Below are 10,485 nucleotides of genomic sequence, written 5' to 3'. Positions count from 1 at the left end.
GCTCGTGGGCCTGACCTTTCCGTCTCTCACTGGCCGGTGGGGGGGGGGGGGTCCGGGGGGGGCCACTTTCATTGCCTAGTATCAGCGAGATGTGCCCTTGCCACCTGGGTCCCCAGGAAAGCCCAGACATTTCTGGGGGATTCCAGGTTGTCACACATGGCCTCCGGAACGGGTCTATCTGCTGGCCGTCACTGCCCTCTGCTGGTGTCCCTGGGCGCTGCCACGGCGGCCACCGTCTCTGGGCTGCGGGGGAGGGGAGATCGAGACCCTGAGCGCTCCTGTCATGCTGTCGGGGGGGCCCCAGCAGTGCTGACTGGGCCCAGCGGTCTTACAGAGTTTCTAGGGAGGCTGCTACTTCCGACGTGACGGTGCAGCTCACCTGTTCTCCTTCCCTCTCTGATTCAGACTCGGGGCCGGCGGAACTTTCTTTCTCAGTGTTAAAGTCACGAGGGCTGTTCCGGCTGCCATGCGTACTTGCTCTGCGCCAGGCGCCGTGCTAAGACCCTGGGGTCCACACCCCCTGAGGCCGCTGCTGTCACCTCCACCCTCTACAGGAAGACCCCCCTGAGGCTCAGGCAGCTCGGGGACGAGCTGGGATTCCAATCCAGTCTGTCCCACAGAGGCGGCTGAATCCTGGGCTAGTCCAAGCTGGGGCCCGGAACCCCCGACCCACCGCAGGGAGCCACGGTGACCCCAAGTGTCTGTGGCCATCCTGTCCCTTCTTCTTCCTTCTCCCTTCTGCTTCCCTCTCACACTCAGCTCCACACCCTCTGCTCCCCACCCCCACCCCCGCCGTGTGTCTGTGTGTCTGTGTATTTGTGTATCTGTGTGTGTGTGTGCGCCCACGTGCATGTCTGTGATTGCACACGTGTCTGTAGGGGTGTGTGTGTGTGTGTGTGTCTGTGTTTGTCACCCCTGGTGAGACACCAGTGTGGCCAGAACGGGGGGGGGGGGGCCCGAGGGTGTGGCCAGGGTGGGGGACCCAGATGATGGGGCCAACTCTGCACAGCGACCCACAGGCCTTGGAGGAGGGGCTCCCCTAGACAGGCAGTCCCCCCAGATGCAAGGTAGCCACTCTGGAGGGGGGCAGGCAGTTCCATGCCCTTGGCCGAGAACAGGGGTGCTGGGCGGGGCCTGCCACCCTCCGAGGACGGCGTCTGTGCCCCAACACGCAGGCACTTTTTCAAGCCTACGTGACTACCGGCCGCTGGCTCCTTTGGAAGCAGAGCTTCTCTGGGGAGTTTCCTGAATGTGACCCTGAATGGCATGTGGGGACCTCGGAGCCACGGTGGGATGCTGTCCGCGTGCCTGCAGGCCAGCGGGTCCCCCGTGTCCTCCTGGGAGATGCTCAGTGGTCCCTTCCGGGGGCAGCGAGGAGAGCACACGTCCCCCCGGACTTTGTTTCAGGCGGCTCATTTGTCCCCAAGGGCTGTCTGTGACAGCGAGGAGTGTTTATCTCTATACGGGAGGAGGCGGAGGTGTCTCTCGAGAGAGCGGGACGACAGTGTTTGTTTTACTTAAAGAAGAAAATCCCACAGGACCAAAACGGGGAGTTTGGGAGCTGTTGTCAATCATCTGGGTCAGTTCTGGGGAAGATGCCCCGAGTCCCCCGTTTGGAGGTGGCTTCCCTTGGCACATGCCCCAGAGGGCCCCGCCTGGCGACCAACTCCCTGGGCCGCCTGTGTCCAACAGTGGCCGCCTCTGCTCCCCTGTCCTCCCCACGGAACAGGATTGCGTCTCTCTCGTCTGAGTGCATGAATGAATGACAGAAGTTCTCTGCCTCAATCCGACATCTTGGGTGTAACTGACAGAAAATCCACTCAAACAGGCTTTGGCCCCCATTGGACACTGTTGGCTCACGAAACAGAGAAGTTCAGGGGTACCACCGGGTCTAGAGGCTCCAGGGAATCCAGTGGCATCACCAGATTGTTCTCTCTGTTCCTCTCACAGCTCCGTTAATCTCTGCTTTCACGTTTGCGTCCCTCTTTTCCTGAGGTTGGGTCCCTCCCTGTATTGGGGACAAGGGTGGCAGGAAGCTCCAGCTTACCTGCCCTTCACAGCTCAAGAAAGAGAAATTCTCTTAGCATAAAGTCCCAGGGAAGTCTCTGATTGGCCCACTCGAGTCACATGACCAGCAGGATGACTCCATTATGGTTGGCCATCTGGTTCACGGTCCGTCCCCTACACGTGTTCGGAATGCGGCACCAGTCACACCTGGGACCTCTCCTGAAGGAGAGGGTGTGGGGTAGGAAGAATAAATTTTTCTATTCATTAAATTCTTTTATGGTTAAAAAAAAAGGGGGGGGCAACATCTCTTTTCCTAAGTTGGCCTAGTTTGGAAACCAAACTTGATGTGTGGCTTTTTATCAAAGTTTGAGACCTTTTCACAACTCTTGTGATATATGGTACTTAAAACAAAAAAACCAACAAAACAAAATTAAAGTAAAAAAGTAGAACTTGACAGTAATTTGCTGTCCACGCATTTTAGCTTTTAGCTGTCCATACGCTAAATGAGTATATATCATTAACTCAAAATGTGGCCCCCAAATGGGCTCTCTCTGCCATTATGGTCGAGAATTAGGTTCCTGGGACACATTACCCCAAATATCGGTGGGGACAGTAAATGGACAAGATCCATATCCCTATGGGCTGGGGAATGAGAAATGTATGGCTGGTCATTAAAACCCTTAGTTCAGGGATATATTTTTTTCCATTAACACAACTGAAATTGTGTTGAAAGCCAAGTTGTTATCTCTGGGAGTTTCAGGGACGAGCCGGGGAAGATGTGTGGGTTTTTGCACCTGAACCAAGAGGTTTAGGGGAGTCTGGAGGGGCCTTGGCCTTGCTGCCTGTGGACGCTTGTGATTCCAGCAGAAGGGCCCAGGGCCACCTCCACGTCCCCGCCGTTTGCGGATTCCTGCGGTCCTGGAAACTTCCTCCAGGTGTGTCTAGAGTAGTCTGAACAGGGTGGTCTTCAGGCCAAATGTGGTTGCTTTGCGTCCTGGCTCCCCTCCTTCCAACCTATTTGGGAAACAGACACCCGTGAATTCACTGACAACAGTCACCATATATGCCTGACTACATGGGGACCTGAACCAGAAGGCGACTCTCCCCATTTTCCTGCTAAGATCTGAGCACAGAGAGCATATTGGCCGAGACGTGGATGAGATGGTCAAATGCCTACTCACGACGTTTCTTCGTCTAGTACCGCGTGCGTGTTTAAAACCACACAACACGCGAGGTGTTACTCTGGCAACAAGGAGAATCCCTTTCTTCACGTTCCATCCATCAGTTTTATGCCAACTCTTCACGTGGGTCTCCTCCAGTGTCCTTGTCATCGCCCGGCCTTTTGAGGGGCCCCCGTTTTCCAGAGCTCAGCATTTTCCTTCCCAGCCGGGTGGCGAGAAACACAGCACTTCCCACATCCCCTCTATGAGGCTGTCACTCAACGTGGGATTATAAGGCACGTGTGCCTGACATTGGGCCACGTGCCCCATTTATCCCCGACGGGTGGTGGTGACCTTCTCAGCGCCATCGCTGACTTTATTGCAGCTTCAAGCGAATCTTAATTGGCTCGTCATGTTAGTTTTCTGTTCCCGTGTAATAAACTAGCACAAAATTAGTGGCTCAGAACAACACCCACGTATCATCCCACAGCCCTTAGGTCAGAAGTCTGGCACAGCTTGGCCGGCTTCTCCTTTTGGATCTTATGAGCCTGAGATAAAGTGCTGGTCAGCCCGCGATCTCATCTGGAGACCTGACTAGGGTAGGAGTCCCCCAGCTCCATCAGGCTGTTGGCAGAATGCAGTTCCTTGCGGTTGTAGAATTTTCTTAAGTTTCTATGAGGTCAGGAGAGGAGAGAGAGGGAGACACAGAGAGAGATTCTCACCTCTAAACCTTCTTTTATTTTTAAAAATTATTTTTTTTAATGTTTATTTATTTGAGAGAAAGAGAGAGAGAGAGAGAGAGAGAGAGAGAGTATGAGCAGGGAGGCAGACAGAGGGGGAGACACAGAAGCTGAAGCAGGCCCCAGGCTCCGAGCTGTCAGCACAGAGCCTGACATGGGGCTCGAACCCGTGAACTGTGAGATCATGACCTGAGCTGAGATCAAGAGTTGGACGCTCAACCGACTGATCCACCCAGACGCCCCCAAACCTTCTGTTAAAGAGCTCCCTGGACTGTGTCAGGCCCACCCACAGAGGATAACCTGCCTTTTGAGTAATTCAAAGCAACTGATTAGGGATGTTAATTATGCCTGCAAAGTCCCTTCACCTTTGCCATATAACGTAATCACGGGGGTGATTTTCCCTCACCTTTGCCTTATTCTGTTAGGTAGAAGCGAGTCACAGGTCCTGCCCACTTTCCAAAGAAGGGACAACACAAGGGTGTGGACAGTGGGGGCTGGATCACGGTCATCTTAGAATTCTGCCTTTCCTGCACTCATTTATGACGGGAACCAATAATGACCCTTGGGAGGACAGTTTCCTGATAATGACCAACTCAGTGGCGTCTATTTTTTTTCTCCTCTCCTGTTGATGGCCTCCAGGTGAGTTTCCCTTTCCCTAAGTAAAATAGCATTGATCGAAACCACACTTTCTCCTTTTTAAGGCAAGGTCTTTCTCAAACACAGCTATACTGTTACAAACAAAATATTAGTGAGGGCACCTGATCCTATGAGAAATGTAGCCAAGACTTCGGACGGCGCCTGGTGCCTCGTTTCTGAAGGACTCGATCGCGGCAGGTTGGCAAAGAGGGAGGCTCAGGGGAAGCACGGCAACGGGGGTGGGGGCGTCCGCGACGTGGGAGGCGGGCTTCTCTCCCCGGCTGGGTGTCCGCTCGGTCCTGGTCCGTGCGGAGGGCCGAGTGCCGGGCAGAGACACGGTGGCGCGGGCAGCGTCCCCTCCACGCTCCGGGACAGTGGGGGACGGGGCCCCGGAGCCGGCTCAGGGCAAGCCCGCCACGTTGGAGATTTCCCCTAGAAGGATCCCTGAAGTGTGGGGCACGGAGGTGTGTGTTGGGGACGCGGCAAGATGCCAGCAGCTGGAAGCAGGCACGGAAGAGGAGCCGACCACTCGGGAGAGACCTGTCAGGTGCTCGGTTTGCTCTCTTCCCGATCCTGCCGTTTTAGGGGTTACCTTGGAAGCAGGGTTTTGCTGTTCCCACCCCCGTGCTCGCACCCACCCTACCCGTCTTCGAGTTAGAGGTCAACAGTCAGCGTGTCCAATATAAACGTGGCTCGGCCACATGGGAAATGATGACAGGTTTTACTTTTCTGTCTGACTTTGTTTTTCCCGGGGTTACGAGCCGCCGTTTTCCTTGTTGGTTTTCTTTTCCTGTGTGTGTGTGTGTGTGTGTGTGTGTGTGTGTGTGTGTGTGTGCGTGTTTCTTTTAAACGTACTGACTCACCCCCAGCTTTTCGCCCGTCGCCCGAAGTTCCTTTCTGTCCAGATGTATCTATCCATTGTGCGATAGATTGTTTCTTCCTGAAGACCTTCTAGGGCTTTCTGAACGGGCTGCCTTCGGTGTTTGCTGCTCCCCTCACCTGCCTCCTGGGATCAGCCCTGGGCTCAGACAGAAGGACCTCCCTCAGGGGAGGGCGGGGGAGACGAGGAACGTGTCCTGCGGCCATGCCGGCTGCCCATCCTCTCCCTCCCCCATCAGGTACTCTGGACACCGCCTCCCTTTGGCTGGCACTTTTTTGCCCAGGGGGGCGACCCAGACCCTCATCCTGGAGGGATCTGAGCTCCTGGTATCACGTCCTTAGGGGGCCAGGGCTGCTGTCCCTGGCGTCAGAGCTTCGACGGCGGCCCCCGGAGCACCAGACATATTCTTCCCGCCTTACGGACCAGCCCCCCCACCTCCTTTAAGAAGGCACAGTGGTGGTGGGTGATGTGGTCAGGACACGCGCTCACGCAGGCTCCGTGTGCCCTCTTCCTGTGTGCTGCTGTGCCCCTCTGGCCTTGTGGTCTGGCCACGTGCTCCCTTCACGTCCCGTGGCCAGATGCCCAGGTCCCACCAGCAGCTGGCAGCAGGCCAGGAAGCTTCCTGGTGCTTTTTCTGCCACAACCGGGATCTGGCAGCCCGAGGCCTTCATGGTGACTTTCCCGTTGGTGCTTCCCAGAGATGTCCCACGGCATCTTTCTTGGTCTCTAGTGACCGCAGAATCTTTTGGGTCCCGTGGCCCAAGCAGGCGAGCTGCCTGAGCTGCAGCCTGGACCCCCACGGAGTCCTCTCCGGCTCTGGGCCCCTTCCGTGCTGCCCGATGAGTGGGTCACAGCAGCAGGTGCGGCATGTGGGGTCCCCAGGACCAGAGACGCCTTTCCCTTAGAGGGAGAAGGTGGGGTGTGATGACAATGTCCACACCCACGTCGTGAGGCCTCTGAACCTTCACCTGTACGGAGGCCACTGACCCTGGCTCTGCTTCTCTGACGCCCCCTCCCCCTGCCGTAGGCTCCACCCTCCCCAGAGCAGGGGGCCAGGGCCCCCTCTTTTCTCAGCAGCCGGTGTCACCATGGTGGGATTTGGTCCCGGTTAAGGCGGTGGTGTTGGGGGCAGATGTAAGGAGGGCGGGCATTGGCTTATGGGGCACCCGCCTCCTTTGGGGCCTCTGCCTGTCCTTTAAGCAAGAGTGAGGTAGAATCTTCCAATAAGCGGGGGGGGGGGGGGGGGGGGAACATCTGCAGGCCCAGGGGGGCCCAGGGGAATGTGGGGGTCACGGCTCTCAAGTGCATTGACTGACCTTGTGATGGAAAGAGAAAATAGTTGAGACGGGGCACTGGGGTGGCTCCATGGGTTGAGTGTCTGAGTTCAGCTCAGGTCATGATCTCATGGTCCTTGAGCTTGAACCCCACGTCGGGCTCTGTGCTGATCGCTTAGCGCCTGGAGCCTGCTTTGGATTCTGTGTCTCCCTCTCTCTGCCCCTCCCCCGCTCATGCTCGCTCTCTCTCTCTCTCTCTCTCTCTCTCTCTCTCAAATATAAACATTAAGAAAAATTTTTTTTAATGAAAAAAAGCAAATAGTTGAGGGACCACAGAGACAGAGAAACAGAACAGAGGCCCGGCCAGCCCCAGGTCCCAATTCCCCGGCCGTGGCGCCCCCTCCCTGCAGAGAGGTGAGCCATCCGGCCCAGCCCTGCCCAGAGCCCTGGCACAAGAAGCTTGGATCATCATGTCCCTAGACCTTAAAGTGACTTGTTATCTAGCACTGAAAATCCGGAAATCTCTCCCTTCAGGGAGTACAGGGACTTGGTGGGGGAAGGAGAGATTGTGCTCCAAACCAAGTAGCTCAGAAAAGTCCAGACTGTGGTCAGGGCAATGACAGAGCGGCGGGTGTGGGGGCCGCAGTGGAAGCTGCTTAGCTACGGCTGGGCCGGGGGCTTCCTGGAGGAGGGGACTTTCATGCTGCCAGCGGAGGCTAACATTCACAGTGACCTCACCACAAACCGTCCCTGACCCACCGAATCCTCAGGACAATCTGTGAAGAAGGGGTTAATGTTACCCTTCTTTAAGGCTGGGGGAACTCAGACAGCCAAGGGACCCGCCCCAGCTCACACAGCACCTGAGGGGAGGGGCTGGGATTCCTACCCGGGGGGGGGGGGGGCCTGGGACAATCTGGTGGTGGGGACAGGATGGGCTTAGAGAGGGCAGCAGATGAGAGGGCCAGGACCACGGGAGAGGTGCCATCGGCCCGCACGTGGGGCGGGTCGGACACCTGGAGAGAAAGGTTTGTTTTACCAAGAGGTGCACAGGGCCTCCCAGGGCACACGGGGAGAGAAGGAGGCGTCGATGCCTCCAGGAGGCTTGTCTAGACTCACAGGCGAGCTAGACCGGCCGGACCCCCAAAGCCCAGGCCCTCAGCCCTGAGCTCTCTGTCCAGTGATGGAGGGACAGATCCACCCCTGCTCACCCAGCCAGTTGACGGCTTTTCGATCAGCTCAGTCAGTAAACGTGCCTTGAACATTCCCTGACTGGGTGACAGGGGCACTATGGTGAGCACACTTGGGGAGGGGGGTGCCCACAAGGGACCCTGCAGATAACTGTATAATCGCCAGCTGCAGGGAGACTGTATGGAGAGCGAGAAACAGGGCACCTGGCAGGAGAGTCAGGGAAGCCCTCGCTGAAGAGCTGTGCTCAGCTGGTGTTTGGGGAGACGGGAAGGCGCCCTGATGATTCCGAGAAAATGGGGGAGGCTGGGCCTCCCTGGGTGGTCTCAATGTGGTCCACACCCTCCCTGAGGCTCAGTTTCCCCACTGAAAGGATGGGCTGATGGGTCTTGAAGATATTGGAATATGCTGCTGGCCTTTTAGAATTAGAGTTTTAAAATGATTCTCCCAAAGTCAGAGGGCCTAAGTGACTCACAGGACTTCAATGATTTCACTTAAATTGTTTGTACCAGATCTCAGCTCATGAGCCCCCAGCCTGTTTTGTGGGTCCTTGTCTCAACCAGCTGGAGGTATACAGTAGGGGAAGGAGTTGCCATAGGCCATTGTGGAAGCTAGCTGGGCAGGTCCAGAATCCATGGGCCAGGCCATCCGGAAGGACTCGAACTTTCTGGCACCAGCCAAAGCTGCAGCCCACAGGTGGAATTTCTTCTTCACCAGACAGCCTGAGCCCAGCTCTTAAGGCCTTTCAACTGATTGGATCAGGCCCACCCAGAGCATCGAGGACACCTGATTATGGACTGCAATCACGTCTGCAAATCATCAGTATCTGCTGGCCTACCTGGAGACTGCAGTCTGGCTAAGTTGACCCATCAAACGGTCTGTTTTTTACGGGGCTTCCTTTGAAAATAAACTCCCAGATCCTGGGAGGTTGGAGGAGGTGGGAAAGAAATAGAAATACATGTATCCATCTATATGTATATAAAAATATATGGAATATATGTGTATGTGTGGGGAGGCATGTATGTATGATACATGTGTATAAAATCTTTTTTTTTTTATTTAAAAAAAAATTTTTTTTTAACGTTTATTTATTTTTTTGAGACAGAGAGAGACACAGCATGAACGGGGGAGGGGCAGAGAGAGAGGGAGACACAGAATCAGAAACAGGCTCCAGGCTCTGAGCCATCAGCCCGGAGCCCGACGCGGGGCTCGAACTCACGGACCGCGAGATCGTGGCCTGGCTGAAGTCAGACGCTTAACCGACTGCGCCACCCAGGCGCCCCTATAAAATCTTTCTTGAGACAGATGGGCCTGTTGACTCTCCTTCCTTTGGAAAGCAGTTCTGCACAAATGAGTGAGATATAATTTATATGCTTCCCTACATGACCAGGGGTTGCCCGTATAACTAGCAATAATGATACATAAAAATAAAACGTGGGCTTATACGTGGCCAATTACACACAGTAAGGCTATAATTCCATCTGTAGGGATCATAAACCACGGAGTGTGCGTGGGCTCCTGTCACCAGAGACTGCGTGAAATGACAGCTGACCGTATGAAAACGGGACACGTCTCGTATCTGAATGATGTACCCCCTGGGGTGCAGGGGGCTGGGGGGCCAGGCGTCCGAGGAGGACAGAGGCCTGCACACCAGTTCTCCCAGCCCTTCCCCTGGGGGTGTCTCCCCCTCCGGGGTGGTGGGCCAGGGAGCTAAATGTTCAACGTTGAATGTAGAATGTTCTCAATCCCTTGATGTGGATCAGGAGACCGAGGCTTGAAGACGTGCGGTCATGTGCCCGAGGTCATGTGCACAGAGCTGGCAAGGCCTAGCACAAAGACGTGGCCTGTGCTTCAGCCAGTGGTGTCGATTATGCTCCTAATAAAGGTCACGTTAGCTGCCATTTACTGCGTGCTGTCCCGGTGTTTTGCTCGTAGGACCTTATGAGACACCGCCAGCATTCCCACTGTTGAGAGGAGGAAGCTGCTGGGCAGAGAGCCAAAGTCACTTGTCCTAAGGGTCCTAGAGAGGGACGATGGAGCAAGGAGTGGCACTCAGGTCCGCAGGGACCCCACTCTCCTGTGCCACGTAGATGAAGATCGAGAAGGGACTGGATGTTTCGCTCCGGGCTTTGGGTTCCCCACGAGCGTTCTCTGCAATTGGAATTTTTTTTTTTCCCTCTCCTGCTAAAGGGCTGCATGTACACATCCTTCCGAGCCATCACTAGGCTCTGAATTGTGTACTAGGGAAACAAATGCTGTCACTAGGCTTTTCAAAAGAAGTTGGCTTAAGGCTAATTGCTTCCCACGCATCATTAGCTCACTTAATCCATTCAACAACCTGTGTGGTAGAAACAACTGTGTCAGAAGAAGGAAGAAACAGAGGGTCAGAGAGGCTGAGTAATTTACCCCAGGCGGCAGAGATGGTTAAGAAGCCACCCCCGGGCGACAGCAGGTCTGGCTGCCTGCAGAGCCCAAGGGGAGGCACAGCTGGAGGGGACAAGCGGTGAGGCCAGCAAGGCACTCGCCTGGGGCAGAAACGTAAGGGGATGGCAGAAACAGTGATCAAGATAAATGATATTCTAATGCAATTTTTAAAAGATCAA

This window comes from Puma concolor, chromosome A3 (genome assembly GCF_028749965.1).
Source record: "Puma concolor isolate L17-30 chromosome A3, mPumCon1.1.hap2, whole genome shotgun sequence".
Taxonomy (NCBI): domain Eukaryota; kingdom Metazoa; phylum Chordata; class Mammalia; order Carnivora; family Felidae; genus Puma; species Puma concolor.
This window is presented reverse-complemented; position numbering follows the sequence as displayed.